This window comes from Perissodus microlepis, chromosome 12, assembly GCF_051167445.1.
Source record: "Perissodus microlepis isolate ML-2025 ecotype Zambia chromosome 12, ASM5116744v1, whole genome shotgun sequence".
Lineage (NCBI taxonomy): Eukaryota > Metazoa > Chordata > Actinopteri > Cichliformes > Cichlidae > Perissodus > Perissodus microlepis.
The window spans coordinates 33,337,627-33,359,975 of record NC_140472.1 but is presented as its reverse complement, the minus strand read 5'-3'; positions in this window follow the sequence as shown (position 1 = coordinate 33,359,975).

Here is a 22,349-nt window from a genome sequence, read left to right as displayed (position 1 = left end):
TCTTTTTTTCTCGGTTTGTGTTCATCAGTAATGAACGCTGTGCAAGATCACATAAAAATGTGCGTCCGAGTTTCTAGCAAACACCAGCTGAATGTCTTCACACAGAAGGGGTAAAAAAAAATCACTTGAGATGAAATAAGTCCAACGATCGAGTTGGCTACCCTTCTGGGAAAATTGAGCCGTCATCAGAGCTACCAACAAGATCTAAAAAGCCTTTTTTTTATCATTATGAAGGCTGTGTAGCCATTGATGTGTCTTAAATAAAAACAATAAAACACATAAATGAAAAGAAGAAGAGGAAAAAACAAAATGCAACTGCAGCGATGCCGAGTTTGTCTTCCAAAAACACTCTTCACACATTTTTCACTCATCTGCTTTATTGCCTTTACTTCACTGAAGCCGCTTTATATACCATGCTGTCATTCAAGCTTATACATCATGTGCTATGTAAATGGACTCGGTGCATATGAACACACTGCTATACTAGAACAAACAAAATAGTTTGGAGATGAAAAGACATCTGAGAGGAGAATAAAGCAGCCGATTTACCCAAAAGATGTCGTGTGTTTAAAGAAGCTTAAATCCTGCACATATTCTTCATTTTAGCAGGAAAGAAATTCACAAATGCGTTACAAAACAGAAACATGAAGCGCCGTAGAGGAGAAGTGAATTTTGGTGGTAATTTTCTGACTGAACGCTGGAGAAATTCACGTCCTTCCACTGTAGCGGCGTCTGCCTGCAATTCACTATTGTATTTCAGATGGAAACTAACGTCGTGCTTGGAATAAAAGTGGCACATGAGGACAGCGGCATCCGAAGGTCTTTGCATTCTCCTATTTTTATATTAGCGCTTGCAGCCAAGAAAACAGCAAGCAAACTCCTAAATCCATCCTGATCTGTGCCACAAGGTTCTGTTTTCACAATTTGATGGAGGGGGCTTAGCTGCCATAAAATTTCAACCTCCACTTCCCCTGATAAAGTTTCTCTGGCAGGCAGCGAATGGACTTAAGCAGCTGTTGCCCCCCGAAAGCCCGTCTGGCTTCCCAGGTTATCCAGATTTGCACAGTTGTCTCTGAAATTCGGGTAACTGTGGGATCAAATGCTGCAGCGCTGTACAGCCGCTAACCTTTCAAAGCCCGAGCCCAGACCCTGTCAGATCCAGAGGGCCGTCCATCCGCCCTAAGAACAGCTTGTTAGAGTTGACAATTGATTTTATGCATTGTATTTCCGAAAGCATTACAACTAAATCCCCTTCTCAGGCGATATGGAGGGCTGCTGTTCACTGACGGCTATGGAAAATGCAGGTGGGAGGATTAAGAGAGCTTGACGGTTTGGGATTTCAGAGCTTTATCTTGATGCTCTTTCCTGTGAGCTTGCTGTGAATTTTTAAGCCCAATATACTATATATGCTGATAAAGATTTAGGACTCCTGTAAGATGATTAGAGTGTCGGTAATGGTGTACATTTATTTCAAGAGAACAGCAAAGTAGTGGAAAGCCACATATATGTAATGCAAGTCATAAAGCTTTAATGTGACGGAAGAGAAGAAAATACGTCGTGTGATTTTCCAGTGGCTTTAAGTGAATGTGGAAAACTGAGATGGAAGGTGCAACTACAGTGACTCAGTTCTGCTCTTAAATGATGTTATCCATCAAGACAAAAGCTCCAGGGCTGACAAACAAAGTGCCAAAAACATCATTTCACGTAGGTACCCGTGATAAAATGCTTTCTGATTGTGCGTTTGACTTTTGTTTAGTTTAGTTTTTAATAAATAAGCCATTTGAACGTTAGAAAGGCCTAAATCTGTGCATTACTACATAAAGAGTCACTTTCAGCTACAGGTGGGTGCCATTTGCTTTACCTACCCTAGTTTCAGTTACATCTTGTTTGTGTTTGATGCATTTTGGAATATTTCAATGCAACTATTTGTCATATATGGCTTCCCATGCACTAATAGCACATTTTTTGGTGGTGAGGCTTTTTTTCTGTGTTTCTGTGTACCACCTAAATGGGACCAGTATAGAACTGGGGTGGGGAACTCCAGGCTTCAAGGGCCAGTCCTGCAGGTTTTAGATCTCACCCTGGGTCTACACACCTAAATCACATGATTAGTTCATTACTAGGCCTCTGGAGAACTTCAAGACATGTTGAGGAGGTAATTTAGCCATTTGAATCAGCTGTGTTGGATCTGGAGTTGCCCACCCCTGGTATAGAAAGTTCTTCTCACCCCCATCTGGTCAGGGTGAATGGCCGCCCCTCCATGAGCCTGGTTCTGCTGGAGATTTCTTCCTGTTGAAAGGGAGGTTTTTGTTCCCACTGTCGCCAAATGCTTGCTCATACAGGGTCATCTGATTTCTCTGTATTGTTCTATACCTTAGAATATAAAGCATAACGGCACTATATACATTGAACTAAATTGCAGAAATGTTTGGGGGGCACTTGGCAGAAGTTTGATTCAACAGAAGTCTACAGGAAAACAACGCTTCTGCTCCCTTCATGTCTGTAGTCTTATCGGATATAGCATCATGTTAAGTTTACATTAGAGTCAGAAAGGACAATTAAACAGGAAATGTTGTGATTGACAATTACGCCATGAGCCTGCAGTCTTACTGTTTTTGTACAGTCAACCCAACCCTTGGTCATTTAATTACAAAACTCCAAAATGGTGAGGGCATTTATTTCACATACAGTCAATTATTAGCTGTAAACCAGCCGATTGTTCCCAGGCGGACAAAATACATCCAAAAATGTGCTCTGGTGGCACGTTGGTTTTCAGTCAGGTCCCTCACGTAGCTTCACAAAAGATAAGGCTATCACAGTGGCTACATCCATCTTTATTAAACATTCAGTGTCCTTTGGATGTTCCTTGCTAATGCTAACAAGCTAAGTTAGCAAGTTAGCTAAGTTAGCTAACAGCATTTTTATTTAAATAGCCTGAGGCTCCAAAACGGACAAAATGTTAAAATAAAATCAGGTTTAAAAACAGGACTCCGTACACCAGTGAGTAATATCAAGTTGGTTTTGTCTATTTTTCTTATTTAAGTTCTATATGAGTTCTATAACTGAATTTCCCGGAGGAACCCACCCGAGGGATTAATAAAGTTCTATCTAATCAATCTATAGTCTGTGGTTTCAGAGTGTTTTGCATCATTTTGCATCATGTGTGGAAAAAATGGTTAAAAAACAAAATACCATCTTGTATTTGACATAACATTTCAGTTGCCAAAATAGTTTAACACACATGCAGCCCTGTTAATGTTTAACTGTCTAATCAAAACACGACTTAATGCATATCAACCCTTAAAGTATACTAGTACAAAAAACAAGTTCTAACTGTTAAATTCATTTAAATTAACATATGTACCATCTTTAAAGAAAGATTAGTCGAGTAGAGGTCTACGAACTCTAAGTTCTTGTAAAGTGGTTCATGTTTATACATTAAAAGGCCATTTTAATTTAGTGTAGATACAAGAAATTTCTTTATAAAAGTCTTGAAGTAACAAACATTTTAATGCCATTTGCCATTTCATTGGCTACAGTTAAGAAAACCTTTCCATTTACCACTCAGGTGAAGTGACATGATAAGCAGGAGTTCCTGTGGAGTCTGCGTGTGCTTAGAGTGTGTGTTTAAAGTAAATCTCTATGATCAGTTTGCAAACGTGATAAATATTAAGCTAAGACTCTGGCAGTGGTGAGCGACATGAAAAAAATCTTGTGTTGCTTTTTGAAATCGCTTGTGTGAAGTGTTTTTGAAGCTGTTCTAAAATGAGCAGATGGCCAACACATGCAAAAGGTTACGGATGCCATTTCTGTGCTTTGTTTCCCTCTCCAACCTATTTCTACTTATGCGGGGGGAGCTCTTTTCACAGTAGTCGGCATTTGCACCTACATTTGGGCTGTGCTACGTGAAGCTCCTGCTAGGTATGAAATAATGATGGCACAATATGTGTGTTGAAGCTCCACGGGGGCATATGTTGAGTCAGGCGGCCAGGGAGAGATCACCTGTCCGGCCGGAGGGGTCGGCAGGCCGTCTGGAGCCTGATAATGATAAACCTCCAACATACTGGCTGTCAGCTCATGGCAGGTCTTCTTTGAGCAGAAGATCCACGCAGGCAGCCGCGGTCGCTTCTGCTCCACGTCTGAACCCATACTGACCCACTACCCGCACTGATGGATGGCCCTCTGAGCCAATCGCGTGGGGCTCTGGGAGCCTGGGCTGAACCGATGGGGGTGGAGCTGCAGCAGACCCGGGTCGAGTCACCTTGCCAGCAGCGCTCTGCGTTGCACTTTAATGAAGGCAGAGGGGAACATTGGCTGGAGGTGTTTGTATGTAATCATGTCACATTTCCAAAGAGGCATGAGCAGAAGAGGCAGCAGATCGCCTCTGACTTCTCCAGCAGATGTTTGGAAATGGTGCTAATGTAGTGGATTATGTCTGTGGGTGAGCAAGCAGTGAGAAGCTCTGATACTAATGAGAACTGAGTTAACTTTGGTGAAATGTGCTTTTGATTTCCTGCACAAAGAAATACACGAGGTAAGCAGTGGTGGTGCTTCACTTTGCTGTTTCTCTGTAGTCTGTTACGTCTGGGTGGTTTTACTCATATCACACATGCCTGCTTTGTAAAAGTGTGCTTAATTTCCTACATGATAAACAATAAATTATGCTCCAACACAACAACACATGCAAGCAGACAAGTATAAAATGACTGAAGAGACCAAACGTGTTATGTGCTCTCCTTTAGCTTTTAGTCTTTTTTAGTGTTACTTTCTTTCTTGTATCTAGTATTTATCTATTAATATCTGTTAGTTGTCTCTGTTTTATTCACTTCCTGTTTTTTTCCCTTCTGTGTGCTCATCAGTGGATGATTTTCTCCACCTGTGTCTTGTTTCATAAGCCCTCTGAGTAAATACCCCTTTGTCTTCTGCTTGTCTTCTAGCGTCTCTCCCCTTTGCCCAGTTTCAAGGTCTGTGCTTTTTATTGTTTTATACTGAGCTTTTAGTAATCAGCGCTCCATAAAAGGCACTTTTTGCCCCGTTCTTGTTCCTTCTACCTCCGAACTGATCTTGACGCTCCATAAGAGGAAAGATTGTGACCTGAATGTCTTGCATGTTTGGTAATCCAGGTAAGGAAATCCCAGAGTTGATTCAGTTCAAAGATCCAACAACCATTATTTGCAAAATGAAAACCATTATTGTGGATATGATTTGAAGTTAACAACTGAGGCTATAAACTCACCAGAAAAGTGTTTACTGATGTCACAGATACACCCATTATTTTCCCACAGACTTTTAGTGGGGTTTGCCCGGCTTGCCATTAGAAAGCTTCAGTTTGCAGATGTCAGAGCTCACATGGAGAAACTAAAAATAACGCCAGTTGACCAGTCAAAGGTCTTGTTGACTCCATTTGGTGTTAGTAATCGCCTGGAGTTGCACATTAAGTCCGTTATTGGGATACCTTCTGCATTTTACATTTCAACAGAAGTAGCTCTCTTCTATTTTGAATGGATTGAAATAGAAACTGTATGTGTATGAATGCAGGGAGCTCAAGCAAAATACGGTTATAGCACAGTGAAACGTTATCCTGCAGAGAGGTGTGTTGGCTGGATCTCACTCCTAGTGAGTTACTATCAACTTTTTATGGCAGTTTAACTGAATAAAACTTTGACGTGTCAGAAAAAAAGTGGTTTAAACTTAGCGACCTGCAGTCGATTCAAAGTGTGAAGATGAAGCCTTCACAGTTTGGGACCTTTCTGGGGTACAGGCCATCCAAGACGTTTATCCTCCAAGCTCAGTGAAAAAATGTTTTGGGTCCAAAAGAGAAAAACCAAGGATTAACCTTCCAGTAGCTACAACCAGCTTTTTGTACAGGCTACAGTATTAACAAGAGATTTCCAAAAATACCATCTGACTTCTTTAAGTGCATGTGTTTGGATCCTCTGTTGCTTATAAGAAGCCATTAGTTATGGTATTAATCACATGTATGTATTGTACATGTCATTAAAAGGGGCTGCAAAAATACCCATGAGCATCTCATCAAAACTAATATTACATTTAAAAACACTGGTCTGAAACCCGGGCGAAAAATCTGACATTGGTATTTAAATAGTAGAGTTTTGCTGATGTTCTGTTTCTCCATTCTTCTCCCCCTGGAGATGAGGTCTGCTCGGAGCTCGCACTCCCAGCAGGCCCTAATCTAGGCCAGACTGCGGAAGGAGGGCAGATCTGAAACGCTGTTTACAACCTCAGCTGCTGCACTCGCTGGGCCGAACAAACACAGGCCTCCCACATGCCCGGTGCCACTTTTCTCCGTGGCTGGCATCGTTTAACATTACGATATTTTCCCGGTGTTTGCCCACGGATGATGAGGCTCTCATTGCTATGCATGTGCCAGATGAATCATAAACCTATACCATATGCCATCGCAATTTGCTGATGGGCCCAAGCTGTTTTGGTGGATATAAAATCCAGGGATTATGGAGGCTTGATCCTCAGTGAATGAGGGGAGAAAAGGACAGGGAGATGGTGAGAGTGAAGGGGAGAAAGGTGGAGGCTGGTGCTCGCTCCCCGCTTTCCTATTGGTCCACTGCAGAAAAGGTAGTAGGCAGGGCTGCTGATTGATACCTCTCAAACTGTGTAATTTAGCCAAGTCTGCGAGGTATTAGCTAAACCTCGCGGTTTGTAAATGCAAACAAACAATTTCATGTGCACACAGACGACAACAACATGTTTGTCACCTTGTCCCCAGTGTCATATGGTGGTAATTGAAGTAGCTGTCAAAAACAAAGGGACAAAAGCCTTCAGGGAATTACTGTTGTTGTCATTCTCCTCCCAGAAAGTGAGAGTATTACATGTGCGTCTATCATCCTCTTTTTTTTTTTTTTAGCACTAAAGCTCATATTTTAGAAAAACAAAAACTGTTTATTGACAGAAGGTGAGGTATTCCACTCTGCAGCAAGATGAGTTTGATTGTTAACCAAAAACAGGCGTTAAGAGCTTAGTTTGCATCAGTGAGAGTGGATGTTTTTGTTTTTCCTCCCGCAGTACCTGAACACCTTTTCTCTAAAGTATCTCGTTCCAAACTGAGGGGGTTCCCATGCACTGCTATAGCAACATAACATCTCCAGTATTAGAAATATGGAGCATCTCAGTGTATACAGTAAACAAAAGCATAATAGTGTTTTACATTCAAATCTAATATTTATTTTACTTTATTTCATTCCTCTTTCTATGGTTTTCATATAATATCAGCCACAAGTCTAGTCTTAAAACGTAAAAACACATTAAGGACAAAAGCAGTTACTATGACTTTGACATTTCATTATGTGTTTCCCTGATTGTATTTTTAAATGAATTAGTTTAATCTGGAAATTTTGAGATTTAGAGAAGTGGACTAACAGTTAACTGTAAATCTGGATTTTATTAATGAAGGTAGGATACGGGTACACAAGAAGAAGGGAGGATGAGTGGTGCTGTTTTCACTTTGTTTCATGGTGGTAAAACCCAACAAAGGTATTTGGAGTACTTTGGCACGTGTAAATTTGTCTCTGTTCATCTGTTGACAGATTTTGTTTACTCGATATTAGCACAACTATGTGTACAATGATTAAATCTTGCAGGTGTGCAGTTAAAATAAGAAAATTATGGTCATTTTTAAAGATGGGTTTGATTATTTCATAAAGGGTACTAAAAGTATTGTGGGAAAATAGTCATATGGCCTTTTTTGCTTTCTATGTGCAACCCCCCCAAGATGGTCTTTACAGTAAATTTACCAGCATATATACGGAGAGGAGATTAGTATTTAGTGTTTGAAAAAACTTCATCGGATATAGAAATGCTTTATCAGTTGTTCACAAGATGATTTTTCATTTCTTACTGCAACACTTAAAATATTAAATTCATTTTGTAACAGTTTAGTAATTTATGGTACAGAAACTTTTTTTTCCAGTACATTACATTAGTGGGTGGCAGTGGTTTGCACCATCACCTAACAAGAAGGAAGATGGTAGATTTGAACCTGTCGATCGGCCTCTGCCTTTCTGTTTTGTGTTTTTTTTGTTTGTTTTTTTTGTTTTGTTTTTTTTGTTGTTTTGTTTTTTTTGTTTTTTTGTTTTTGGGGTTTTTTTTCCCCCATCTCTTAAGTTGGTTTTATACAGGTGCTCCAGCTCCCACAGAACAAAAACCAGTTGCTCGTTAGTTCAATTGGCTGTAAGTGTGAATGTGAGTTTGAGTTTCACCTGAATCAATCACACAGGCTAATTCGTAAGAAAATTTTAAATGACACGAGCACTGTCACTATAAATAAAATGAGTAAACCAGATCTACTTGTCATATTTAATCTCTTTTTGTATATAAGAGATAACCTATGTTAGTGAAAGTCAGACACATCCTGTGTGTTCCTCTGCCACTGTTGTGTACATTCTGAATACTTTGTTAAACTGTACAGTGATGTTGCAGCTTGTGCATATTGCAGACAAATTAATACTTCAATCAGAAGGCAAGAGCGGGCCTACTCTAGAGTGGTTTCTCACCCCGGTGTGAAAGGTCAAAAAACAAACCGATAAACAAGTAAAGAGGCTTAACTCATTTCCAGGTTTTGATTAATATCAATATTTGGCTTACAGACAAAGAATTCATGTCACGCTACAGACAGTGGAGGAAGAGGATTATGTCTCACAGCAACATTCGAGCAGTTTTAATAGGAAAAAAAAGAAAACGGTGCGGTCTAACTTTCTATTTAACTTTACTGCACTTTTAAAGGTCACCTGAACTTAAACCTTTGGTACCTTCAGAGGTTTAATGTATCATTTCTTAAGTAATTGCACAATAGACTCGGGAGCACCAGCAGAGAGAGACCGCACTAACCACCATAACTCAAACTAACAGCATGTATAAGCGATTACCTCTTACTTTTTAATTGAGTGGGTTCAGAGAAGCTCTAACTTCCAAGTTTTACGAGTCAGGGGTCTTTTAACGCCTCGGCCACAGTAATTTGATAATCATTTTCATTTGGTAGAATGCTGGCGATCAATCTGATGGATGACTTCATCAATCCTTATAACGGAGTCGTATAGGCCGCAGAGTCTGAGTGTAAGTCGAGAGGCCATGAATCGTCCCTTTATGAATCACATCCCAACTAAAACTTGATTAGTGAGCTATTGCAGCAGGGAAATACAGCCGCACTTGATATTCATTAAGATAAGGCGTTACTGCCAGCGTTACATGGTTTGTGACAATAAATTTCCCATTTGCATGAAAATGGGCTCCGAAATTTAAATGGCAAAAATACAGTCTAGCTCATTGTGGCACCGTTTGGCAGTGAGGAGTGGAATAATTTATTCATGAGGTTGGCAGGATGTTGTGTGCTACCATCTGAAGTGTGTGGTGAAGAGTGCTGATACTTTGTTGATCTTTCCTAAGTGAATTTTACTTTGTTTTTTGAAGCATGTATTATTTATTTTTTTAGCATGTATGGTGGAATCCATGTAATTCCAGGATTTTTCCTCATCTCCAAATCCACCAAAAGCACCTCAGATCAACACGGTGAGGTCAAACAACATGACGGCTGACCAGCCGAAAACAAGTCACATCGCTGATCCCAGTTTGATTATGTACATGTGTATATATAATAATTCCCTACCTATGTTGGCCTGCCTTTGTTTTGTTTCAGCCTAAAGTCTTCAAACAATTGGTGAATAAATCATATTTTTTCCATCTTATTAATAACTGAGATTATCCTCCTGATTATCCTGTTTTGCACTCCAGCCTCAGCAGACCAGCTCAGGTCGAAATAGTTACTGCGGACTTTGATAGACATCTGTGTAAAGGTAAACACAACAATAGGGGGTGTGTGGGTTTTTTTGGGGTTTTTTTTTGTTTTTGGTTTTTTTTGGGGGGGGGGGGGGGGGGCACTTTGGTGTTTTGGCCACTCAGCTCAAAAGCACAGATTATAATAGGAAAGATAAGATGAGGAAAGAAAATATTAAAAAGAAAAAACAACTTTCGATTTTAATTTTCTTCCCTTTCTGTTGCTTTCAAATTTTTGGAAAAATGATTCATCCACACCGATCATTATTGAAATTCATTTCAGCCTCATATTTACAAAAAAAAAAAACCAAAAACAACTTTTTTGGGGGTCAAAAGGTGATTCAATTCAGTTCAATTCTTAATGTAATTGTATTTATATAGCACCCAATCTCAATAACAGTCACCTCAAGGTGCTTTATATTGAAAGATAAAGAAAATCCCAACAATCACACAACCCCATATGACCAGCACTTGGCAACAGTGACAAAGAAAATCCCCTTTTAACAGGAAGAAACCTCAGGCAGAACCAGGCTGAGAGAATGCCCTATTGCAGTATGGATGAACTAATGAGGGATTCAGGATCACCTGATACACACACACACACACACACACACACACACACACACACACACACACACACACACACACACACACACACACACACACACACACACACCACCCCTTGTCCTGTATATTAACGATTACATTTAATAACAAAGCCTAACTTTAGGGGTAAAAATAGAAAGAAACAAACATATTTCATAACATATAAAAAAGATGTTGACTCACAATCAAATCTAAAAATAATACTTTCATGAAAAAATAAATGTTTTTACTGTTTTTTAAGTTTTTACTGATGTTCATGACACTTGGAGGCACCATAGAGCCCATAGGTTGCTTCCTCTTTATCCCCTATTAAGTTTCACCTTTATAGTTGTTTTTGATATAGCCCCTGTGGAGGAGTAACAGCTCTACAGGAACATAGTCTGACCAGTAAATTGACAGAACTCCTCCTTGAACTCTCATCCACCGTTTTCAGCTTCTTTAGTCTTGGCCACAAATTCCCCAGTGCAAGTTGGAGGTCGTTGCTAGATGAAGGCAAACTGAGAAACATTTCGTTATCGTAAACAAACATGTAACACAGGATAAAATGTCATATATGCAGATTGTATCAGAACTATTTATCAGCTTTTTTTCAAGTATAGCGCAATTTATACTGTATGGAATAAAATAAATAAATAAATAAATTTAAAAAAAAGCCGAAATAAACTGACAAGAATAAACACAAAATGAAAAACTTTGTTAGTAAAATCTACTTATAATTTAATTGTTTAAACATTTAATTATTAAGTTACTACTTATTAATAACTCAAATAACTGCTACAGTGTAGCAGATGATGGACAGAGTATGGCTGTGGAAATACCTCAAAATACATACTGTCCCTAAAATCAGAATCACGTTTACATTTTTGTTTGTGTAATTACTGTAAATGTATTTGCAGTTTGTTTCTCATTCACACACACTCACACACCAAAGGTGGCAGAGCTGCCATGCGAGGCGCCTTCAGCATGTGTCTGTGCCAGGGATCAGATAATAGACGACCCGCTTTGCCATCTGAGTCACCGCCACCCAGGCAATATTTAAACAACCAAGAATTTAGTGGGGTTAATGAAAGAGCTTAAGAGACTGCTGTTTCTGTGCCTATGATAGATGAACTTTCCATAGTTATTACAATGTTTTTTTCTCTTCTGATTTAAAGCAATCGGCACCAGCAAAAATAATTCCTGAACCCTCCGTGTATCGCTCCCACTATTATCGCCTCTTCCTCATTGACTTGCACTTCTCCCAAATCCTGTTCGGGCAGTTGGCTGGAACAGCCTCCATCATCTCACTCGCCTGGACGGATGAATGTGAATGACATTAAAATGAAGTGAGAGTGGCCCCTGGGGGCCTGTGTGGCTCTGCCGTGAAGAAATCTAGCTCCAGCTCAAGATTTCCTTGACATGTCCTCACCTGAGCAAGGCCTTGGGCGAAGGTTGGCCTCATCTACAACCCTGCACTGCCTCCTTCTAATACCCCCTTCTCTGCTGGAAAGAAACACAGTCACTGATATCAGCCTTTCAGTCCAGGCTAGAAAACCTGTCAAGCTGTGACACCATCAGCATCAGTCTCATCTATTCTTTGTTTTGAAGCTAATGGTAACTGTCAGCACTGTAACAGCAGTAAACAGCAAGAAAAAATGACACCAGGTATTGTTTTCAGGTGCCATGTGTAACATTTCAAAAACATCACATTGAGTTTTAGTCTTTGATTTCACTATACGATTTTTTTCTTTCACACATTTTATATATTTTGGATTTTTTTTTTGTACATGTGGGGCTCTGTTGGTTAAGAATTTCCACTTTATTAGTAGCAAACGTCTCTATTACATTTAAAATAGGGTCATACGTTTGGTGTTTGGAGCAAAGACTGTATAAAAAAGATGGGCACGGCCCTTCTTAAGTCAGCTATTGGTTTGTGGACTCTTGAAGAATAAGTAACACTAAAGAAAAATAATAATAAGGACAGCGAGGTGGCACAGTGGTGAATTGAGGCCTCTCAGCAAGATCTTGAGTTCGACTCCACCTTCTGCCGTGGCCTGTCTGTGTGGAGTTTGCATGTTCTCATGTTCTGTGTGGGTTCTCTCCAGGTGCTGCGCCTTTCTCCCACATGCATCCCAGGCATGCATTTAGTGCGATTTGGTTAATTGGTGATTCTGATTGCCCATCGGTGCGACTGGTTGTCTGTCTCTATATGATAGCCCAGTGACCCTTTCCAGGGTGCCCCAAACATCCCCCACCCCTGCAACCCTGATAAGCAGAAGAGAATGGATGGAAAATAAAGTAAAAAAAAACATCCATTAGATCGCATTATGCTTGCTAATTAGTCATAACCAGGGTTTTAAAAGTTTTGCAATTTTCATTAGTTTTTATTTTTATTTAGTTTTGACTTCAGATTTTCAATTTTCTATCAGTTTTAATTAGTTTTTACCAATTGTTTGCTAGTTTAGTTTAGTTTTTATTTTTTTGAAAATCCTTAGTTTCAGTTTAGTTTTGATTAGTTTCAGTTATAGTTTTAGTTGTGTTTGCAAAAATTAAGTGTAACAAAATCCCAGTTTCATCATATCAGTCATGCTCTTCTGCTTATCCTTGGGTATGTTGCTATTCCAGCTACCATACCCTGCACCCTGGACAGGTCGCCTGTCTGTCGCAGGGCTAACATTCAGAGACAGACAACTCACATTCCCACCTATGGGTTCTTTAAATAAATAAATAAATAAAGGCAGATGAACAACCATTGATACCAGGCAACTATAAAATGTATATCTTGGCCCCAATGACACTATTAACTCTTGCAGCACCGGGTGTTCGTAATTTTGGTTCAAGTGAATTGATAAACTTTTTGAAGGCAATTGACTCACACAGTTATGTAGATATCCCCGTCCTGTTGTCTCGGGATGCATCACGCTGCCTTGCCTGGGGTTCGCTTCTGTTTTCTGGGGATGAGGGTTGAGTGTGCTCCCTTACCTTCTCAAGGTAAGCTAGCTTAGCCTTCTTGTGTGAGCTTTTCAAGTGCACTTTAAGGTTTGTGGGATTTTTTCCCTTTAGAAATGTCCCTCATAATTTGTCTCTTTCCACTACAAGACACTTGCTTTATCCAAAACACAGTCATATTCAAAGTAATCCCAAATTGGACTCTGGCGCTTTCTCCTGACTTTTCCTGACATGATTCTGCGCGTGGACGGAGCAGCAACACAGACGACTCGACTAACGTACTGCCACCTGCTGGCATAATGAGACACAGTAAGAAAAAAAAACTAAACTTCATTTTCACCCTTGACTATTGTAGGACACGCACACATCAATGAAAACTAAACACATTTTCGCTATAAATTCAGTTAATTTTAGTTAGTTTTGTGAACACTCATTACAGTTTTAGTTAGTTTTCCTTTTTTTGTTTTTATTTTTATTTCCGTTAACGAAAATGTTTTTTCACTTCTAGTTTTCGTTATTTCGTTAGTTTTCGTTAACGATAATAACCTTGGTCATAACTAATAATAATAATAACAATAATTGAATTTCACTCACCTAAACCAAAAAGCAAAGGAGACTGGCACAGTGAAGTGACTCACTGAAGTTAAGTTTGCAGATTGTCCCAAAAGGTTGATTCTGTTCATCTGGACGTACCGTTTGATCGATGATTGAGCATGCATCAAGACGTCTTGCAGATAGCTGCCTGTACTGGCACCAACCTATGGCTACACCTTTAATCAGGCATAACTTTAATCAATTTCATACAGAAAGAGAGATGAATGTGTGTGCACTAGGGGAAGTTTTCTCCTTTTCGAAGAGATGTTCTGAATTACACAGACCAGGTCACCAAGACTGTGTCTCCTTGGCGAAAGGGGTGTCCTACCACAACTGATTAAGTATGTAATGACAGCATTGATGGCTGGTTTAGTGATTTGCGCCAGACTCGTTCTTAAGTTTTCTCTCAAAGAATCACAAACGTGGACATTGAAGATGTAGCCTGAACAGATGATGAACATTGTTGCCTGTGTCTGTGAAGGTTCTCAGTCATCCAGGTCATCGTAGTCTAAGCAGCTTGCAAAGAAAAGCGTCTGGATGTCTTTCCTTGAAGACCCCTTTCGCCTGTGAGAAGATGTTGGGAAAGCTTAGTTTTAAAAATGAGATGTTTAGAGAGCAATGGGTCATTTTCTGATTTCATATCCAATGACAAAATGTAAAATAGCGTATACTAAATAGCGCGTACTGAATGTCTGGCAAATAAATATTACCCAGTACTGTACAAACTGTCTCACATACCTCACTTTCCATAATAAAAAAGTCTTCAAACACTTAAAGGGCCAGCTTATATTAAAAAAAAACCTCTGCCCTGTATGGCAGATAAAAATGAGAATATTAGGTTCAGTCTATATTCAGTCTTTATTCAGTGTATAATACATCGCTACATTTTTGACACATGCCAGGTCTCTGCGTCGCTGCTACATAAAGTTTACCTTTGCAACCTTCTCTGTTGCAGTTCCAACAGTTTCCAGCTGTTTACTCCAAACAGCTGCTTTCAATGTGCTGAGTTTTCTGACAGATCAGGGGAAAAGGCATTTTCATACAGACCTTGGACATGGAATAATTTTCAGGAAGCCCTTAAACACTTGGCTCTAAATATGTACTGATGGATGTAAACGTGTAATGAGGACTGTGGTAATGTGTGGCATGATTATTTTCTTGAGGACAGTAGTGTTGTTTTGTTGTGGCTATTTGTAGATCCTGTATTTTGTGTTGTATTTGCTGTACTTTTAATACTTTGACATAGTATGGCTTCTCCTTTGGCTAGCCCTTGTAACGTGATTTGATCTCAATGGGACTTCCTGGTTAAATAAAGGGAAATAACATGGCAGTCTTTTGGGACTGACTCACTGAAATTCAATTTTTTTTTTTCACCTTGTCACTGCTGCTGTTCTGCTTCTAGAAAAACTTCTAGAAAAACTGCTCTATTGTTAAATAGCAGCTCGAGTATTTACGATGTCATTAATTCTCACTGTCATGGCAACATGGACATATCTAGAGCTGTAGCAAGTTTATTTACTTGGCACTTATTAAGACCTAGATTACCTGCAGTGGTGTACTTGCACTTGCGTTTCTCTAAAAGTTAAACAATGGCATAAAGTTAAAAGTTTTAGATAAACGGTATTTATTACAGATCAAATGTCCATATGTGAGTTAGTGCAGCATTACATCATTGCTGCTACAAAGTCTCCTCTTTGTGTCTTCTTACATATTTGATTTGTCAGATCAGTGCACTGATAATGAATTGCATGTCAGTAAAAATCTTTGACGTGCATGTCTTTATCTGTCTAAGAATCTGCCTCAAAGTCCTCACTGTGTCACAGTCCATTTAAAAAAAAAAAAAAAAAAAATGAAGAGGAGGCTTTTTTGTATAATGTTGTTGCAGATGAGGGTTTATGTGTTAATGCAGGTAAGTCAGTGTGCAGAGCTTCCAAACCACAACAGCTATACGATTATTCCAACTTTCTGAAGAAATAAATACAGCTAATCAAAAGTTTCCACATTTACTTACATGTTTCGCCTGCTGCCACAGAGATCTGTGCAGAGATCTAGACCTACATCATTTAAATGCATTTATTACCTGAGTGTCACATGTCAGAATATGTTTGATTCCATATAAAACAGCACTGTGCATTTACTGAATTTGCTGCTAACACACATATCCTTCCTCAAAGGGCTTTAGCCAGTGGGATCAGTGAAAAACCCATGGTCTTGATTACATTAGAAATCTGTCCGTCTCTGCAGAGGATTCAGTCAATGCTGTATAAAGATCCGATGTGTCCCTCAGGGTTTTATCCAACAACAATAATCAGTATGAGAGAGCACATATGTATTTTCATTTGTACTGTATGTACTACATAATCCTGTATATTTTATTTGTCTGGAGTTACTGCTGTAATCTCCAATAGCGTGACCAAACTTACGTGACCTCCAAACTTACACTGGGGGGATCATTGGCTGGTGGGTCGCTGATGTTATTATGTGGACCAAATGAAAATCTGTTGGGGAATTTTCTGACATATTACACAGCTTAACTCTTAGAGTTCTTAAGGCAGAGCGGAAGTCACAGCAGGATGGCCCTACAGCTTATCCTGTTTCCAGCTATCCTGTAAAAAAAGACACGTATTAAAGACCTTCCTTTAGAGAAAATCGGATGGGATTAAAATATGTAGAGCATGTCTTTTCTATAGGGAACTGAAGAGGAGCAATTTGTGAGTTTCAGTCACGTGCTATTATACTGCATGAAATGATTAAATGTTATTATAAATACAATTTAGCACTATGTAACATCACTACATCCTCCAAATATCCCCATAAAGTTTTCTGTGACTGAAAATATCAACTTCACAAAGGGATCATTTAAAGCGGGCGGCTCTTGTTTTGGCATATTAGTTTTGCTGGGTGAATCAAACTAGCATCTACAATTATTCAAATACACCTTCAGATGAACAACAGCATATAGAATATTTCACCGTGTTGTTATTTATTAAACACAAACTAAACTAATCCTATTCATTCTGTTAAAACGTTTCTGCTGTTGTGTCTATGCACTGATGCCAGTGAACGCCTCGTGCTTAATTGCGAGATTCATATGATTTAAACCAACATTAGAAAACATCTTAACCGATTTGACTTCATGACCATGACCCTCCTATAAATGGAGCTGAGACAATAAAACAGTTTATTTCATAATCAGTATTTTTCATGTCAGATCAACACACATTTGAGGCTCTGGAGAATATAATTTGTGTATTTGACACTAAAATAGTGTAATTCATGATAAGGGAACATGTCACCCACTACAACAGTGTGAATGCTTGTTGTGTATCTGACTACAATAAAAATCGAAGGCACAAGCTTTACCGCAGCCTTACCGGGCTGTGACAGACACTCGGCGGTTCCTTCTCTGACACACTCGTTTTTTGTTTCAATCGTGGAAATGGGACTTCTTAGGACTAGGAACAGCCCTTGTCTTTTAATTAGGACACACACTCAAATTAGCTCCTATTGATGCTGTTGGCTAAAACAAGTTAAAAAGTAATAGGCATTAAAAGCGTGTCTTAATTTTGGTGCATCAAAAACTCATGTATCTCTTGTAGACATAATTATAGGAAGCCTCGGGGAGAGATAAGATTGAATTCTCTATCAATCAAAAGTCAGAACTGCATGTTAGTTCAATTTACATAAATATTAATTTCTAAATACTGTTAAATTATTTGTATAGCACATTAATTCTAAATTAATTGAAAAAAAGGAATCTTTGTGAATTGCATAAATGTGTCAACTACATGCAGATAATTAAGTACATAAATATAAAATGAAAAGTTTAGATCAAACACCTCAAGCTCCTGTTATATGATCCCACAGCCATTTCCTGTCTTTAAGGCTATGCACATTAATTATAAACCTCACTCAGAGACCCAGTATTAACACAGCGTGTCATTAATAAGGAAGCGAGAGTGACATGTGAAGGTCTCACATTGTGACTAATTGAAAAGGCATCAATCATCAAGGACCATTTTACTTGCCTCAGCACCTGCTACTGTATGGAGGAGGTCACACTTTGAACAGGATCAAGACAACTTAATCTAGACAAATTAACACAGCGGACTGTGCCAGTAGGATGTCTGCCATGTCCCTGATCTCATCCTGCTCTTTCACACAGAGTTTTATCTCATGGGATCAGGTCCATCTTGGTCCCTGCACCCCTGAGGACATTTCTGAAGATTGTAAAATTCCTTTTTAATTTTTTAATTTTTTTCAAAGTGTAGCATGCAGATATTCTACTAAAACTACAATCCCAACGGCTCCAAAAGCTGAAATGATGTGCAAAAATTAAATAGAACAATCACTGAAAGCCTGTATTTAGGTTAAAGAGAAACATGTCTTCGTGTATGCTCAATCATCCAGGTAAGGAAATCCCAGAGAGTTGAATCTATTCATCTGGATGAAACGTTTTCAGTGTGAGAAACACATCATCACTCATCCAAGTGACTTCTTCAGTCTGACCCAGTCCGTCCCTAAAATAATACAGAGAAAACCACAACAATCAGATGAACCCCTATGAACAAGGCCTTTGGTGACAGTGGGAAGGAAAAACTCCCTTTTAAAGGGAAGAAACCTCCAGCAGAACCAAGCTTAGGGAGAGGCAGCCATCTGCCACAGTTGGTTAAGGGTGAGCGGAAGAAGACTGGACTAAAACACACACTATGGAAGAGAGCCAGAGATTAATCATGACTGATGATTAAATGCAGAACGTTGTATGAACACATAGTGAGTGAAAAAGCAAAGTGAAGAAGAAACACTTCATGGGAAGCCCCCGCAGCCCAGACCTATTGCAGTGTAAAGGAGGAAAATTAACGTTAGACGTCATCCAGGTCTTTATGTTTTTAAGACATTCCTGCAGTTTAACTAATTGGTGTGTGTTATCTGCCTTCATTGATAGATAAAGGTGGTGTCATCTGCATAGCAGTGAAAATGTATACGATGTCTCCTGATGATACTGCCTAAGGGAAGCATGTATAATGTAAACAGAATTGGTCCTAGCACAGAACCCTGTGGAACTCCATAATTAATCATAATTAAAAGGACTCTCCATTTACATGAACAATTGGACCCTGTTAGATAGCTACAATGATACAAACCACAACCACCAACAGTATCGAACGCTGCACTGAGGTCTAGCAGGACAAGCACAGAGATGAGTCCACTGTCAGAGGCCATAAGAAGATCATTTGTAACCTTCACTAAAGCTGTTTCTGTGCTGTGATGAGCTCTGAAACCTGACTGAAACTCTTCAAATAAGCCATTCCTCCGCAGATGATCTGTTAGCTGTTTGACAACTACTCTTTCAAGATTTTTTGAGATAAAAGGGAGGTTAGAGATTGGCCTATAATTAATCAAGACAACTAGATTTTAAATTTTTGTAAGTTCAACACTTTTATGTAGTTGTTTAACTACTATCAGCTTAAAGGCCTGTGGTACATAGCCGATTATTAGAGATAGGTTGACCATATTTAAGATTGAAGCATTAATTAATGGCAGGACTTCTTTGAGCAGTTTTGTAGGAATGGGGTCTAAAAAACATGTTGATGGTTTGGAGGAAGTAATTATTGAAGTTAACTCAGAAAGATCAACTGGAGAAAAAGACAAAATGGTACTGAAAGTAGCTGTAGATAATGTTACGTCCGTGATGTGGTGTGAGTCATTTTTTTTTCTCCAATGGTTAAAATTTTATCTGTGAAAAAATTGATCAAGTCAGTCAGACTAGTTAACATTAAAGGAATGGTTGGGTTAATAGTGATCTGACTGTTTGTCAGCCTGGCTAAAGTGCTGACGAGAAACCTAGGGTTGTTCTGATTTTCTTCAATCAGTGATGAATAGTAAGATGTCTGTGTAATTGTAACCGCTATTATGAAGAGGGAACCAATTTAAAGAGCATAAAACTTTTTCTACCAGGCTGCAAGTGTACTTACTTACTTAAGAGACCCATTACTGTCTTAAAAGTTTCAAAAGCAACATGTTTTCTTATTCAGGACAGGATTTCAGCTGCCCAATAGTTCAATAGCCTCTGTCATATTCTCTGTGTCAAAGTGAGTCAATTTCTTCCTGTGTGTTACGGCCCTAACAGGCCCTCCTATCGTAAGTAAACTTTAAAATCAGATAAGATGAGATCAGTTTATTTCAGATTTCCATAACAGGATCTAACATAAACATAGTTTTGTCTTTGCATGGAGTTTTAACATGAATGAAGTGTGAGCACAGACTCCAGAAGTGTTCCTGAGCTCGTGCAGTGATTTCCACTACAGATTCACATCTGCTTTTTAATGCAGTTCTGCATGATCACAGATCGCAGCCAAATAGCGGTTTAGGGCCTTGTCCCTTGAGTGCAGAGATTTCTCTGGATTCACTCAATCTTTTAACAATATTATGTTTGAAGATTATGAAATCCACAAAAACGTGAGTCTTAAATTATTCAACCATTTGCTCAAGCGGTCTCTCACAGAGTGATGAACCCCTCCCCCAGCTAAAATCTCAGCCTTACTGTGAAGCTCTTTTAATATCAAATCATGTTACCAGCAAATCATTTGCACTTTTGGAATTAAGTAAGACTTTAAAGTGGGAGTTTTCAGCTCTAACTTACTTGAGAATATTTAATTTCGTCTAAAAGTTGAACATATTATGATCTTTGTCTGTGAAGCAGGCAAGTTTGCATCCAGCATTCATAGTTAATCTCCTTTTCACTGACAGTGTTGTTTAACTGGCCTTTGAGGGACTTTATCATCTTTACAGTACAAGCAATAAGCAAGCGCTCAGATCAGATTCTGGTTCAGGAAAAAATAAGAAATGAAAGACAATGTAGGAAATATAGACAGACTCACTGCAGTGAGGGGATGAATTAAACTAAACAAGTAAATTCATAACAATTGAATTTGGTATATAGGATATTTTAACTTCTTTTATTCTATACTGCTTTGTAGTTGAAGGTAGACTTCATGCCACTGATTTGTGCCACAGTGGATGTATTTGCAGAACTATATAATTTTGTACATAAAATAATTTAGCTTTATTTATCCTATACAGTACTACACCGCAAGACCGCAGTCTAATGATTCTACTGATTCTAATGAAGATGAACAGTGGATGCAGTGGATTGTATTACATACTAGAAATCACCGCTAAAACGTCTGCTTCAAAACAAACTTTCAGATGGGATAGCAGAAGGAAAACATTTCTGCCACCAGATATTCAGCTCACTTGATTTCTTCACAATTTAATATGCCAAATAAATCCTCTTTCATAAGTCTTTGAAGCTTTATTCCTGTGACTGATCTGCTTTTTCTGTTTTATAGCAGCCAAATGACAAACACATTAAAAGAGGAACAAAGGGAGAAAAGAAGTCACTGAGCAAATATGCATTTTCCTTATCTAATGGCGATTTAGATTATATCACTAGATAATCCTTATGCATTTTATTAAATTATATTTATTGTTTGTCCCAGTCAACGTTCATGTACTGTGCAATGGATGCAATGAGTACAATCCACACTAAAACAGGAGAATTGCATGCAGGAACCTCTGACCTTGGAATGACCGTGAACTACAGAGAAGTTCTGGGAAATGAGAGAGGTAGCAGCTCTGGAGACGGGATGAGAGATCATCAATAACCCACTGCCCTGCACTCACTTCAGTGTTTTCCTTTCTACACTTGTCATGTATTTTTCATCCTCGTGTCCCATCGGCTCAGGATAGGTCACTCCTGAGCGGCGCTCCTCAGCAGCTCCAGCTGAACAGATGTTGGGAATGGCAGATGAACACAACTTAGGACCCACATATGCTGCACAATCAGGAGTGTGGAGTGATTTATTCATAGGAGTGAATAATGTAAACACACTTTTTAGTGAGCGCCAGTCTGCTTTGGGTGTGTGTGATTCGGTTCAACTTAAGACAAACTGATGTTAACGTCACAGGAAATAACAATCATGTCTCATGTCGGGGAAAACTGCACAGATGTGGAGAAATGAGGTTTCTCTGAGATCGCTGAGATCTTACAGCTTCCTAACCTCTATTTTATATATATTTATATAAGATCTTATCTGTAATTATGTCTGGACTTCTTTAAAGAAGTCCAGACGCTTTTCTTTGCAAGCTCCTTTGACTACGATGACCTGGATGACTGAGAACCTTCACAGACATATCTGTAATTATATGTTTGGGGCGCTTTGACTGTTGTGAATTGAAGGTATAGAAATAAAACTGGATCCTGCAACAAGTGTGCCATGATTAAACCGTCATGATCTTTGGTCTATTACTGGATTTTTAGCCTTTTTAGAAGATGTTTAAGATAAGATGTGTTCTGCTTGGTTTTTATCATTCTTAGTTTCTTTATGCTACGTTGAGGGTTTGCCAGCTGGGTG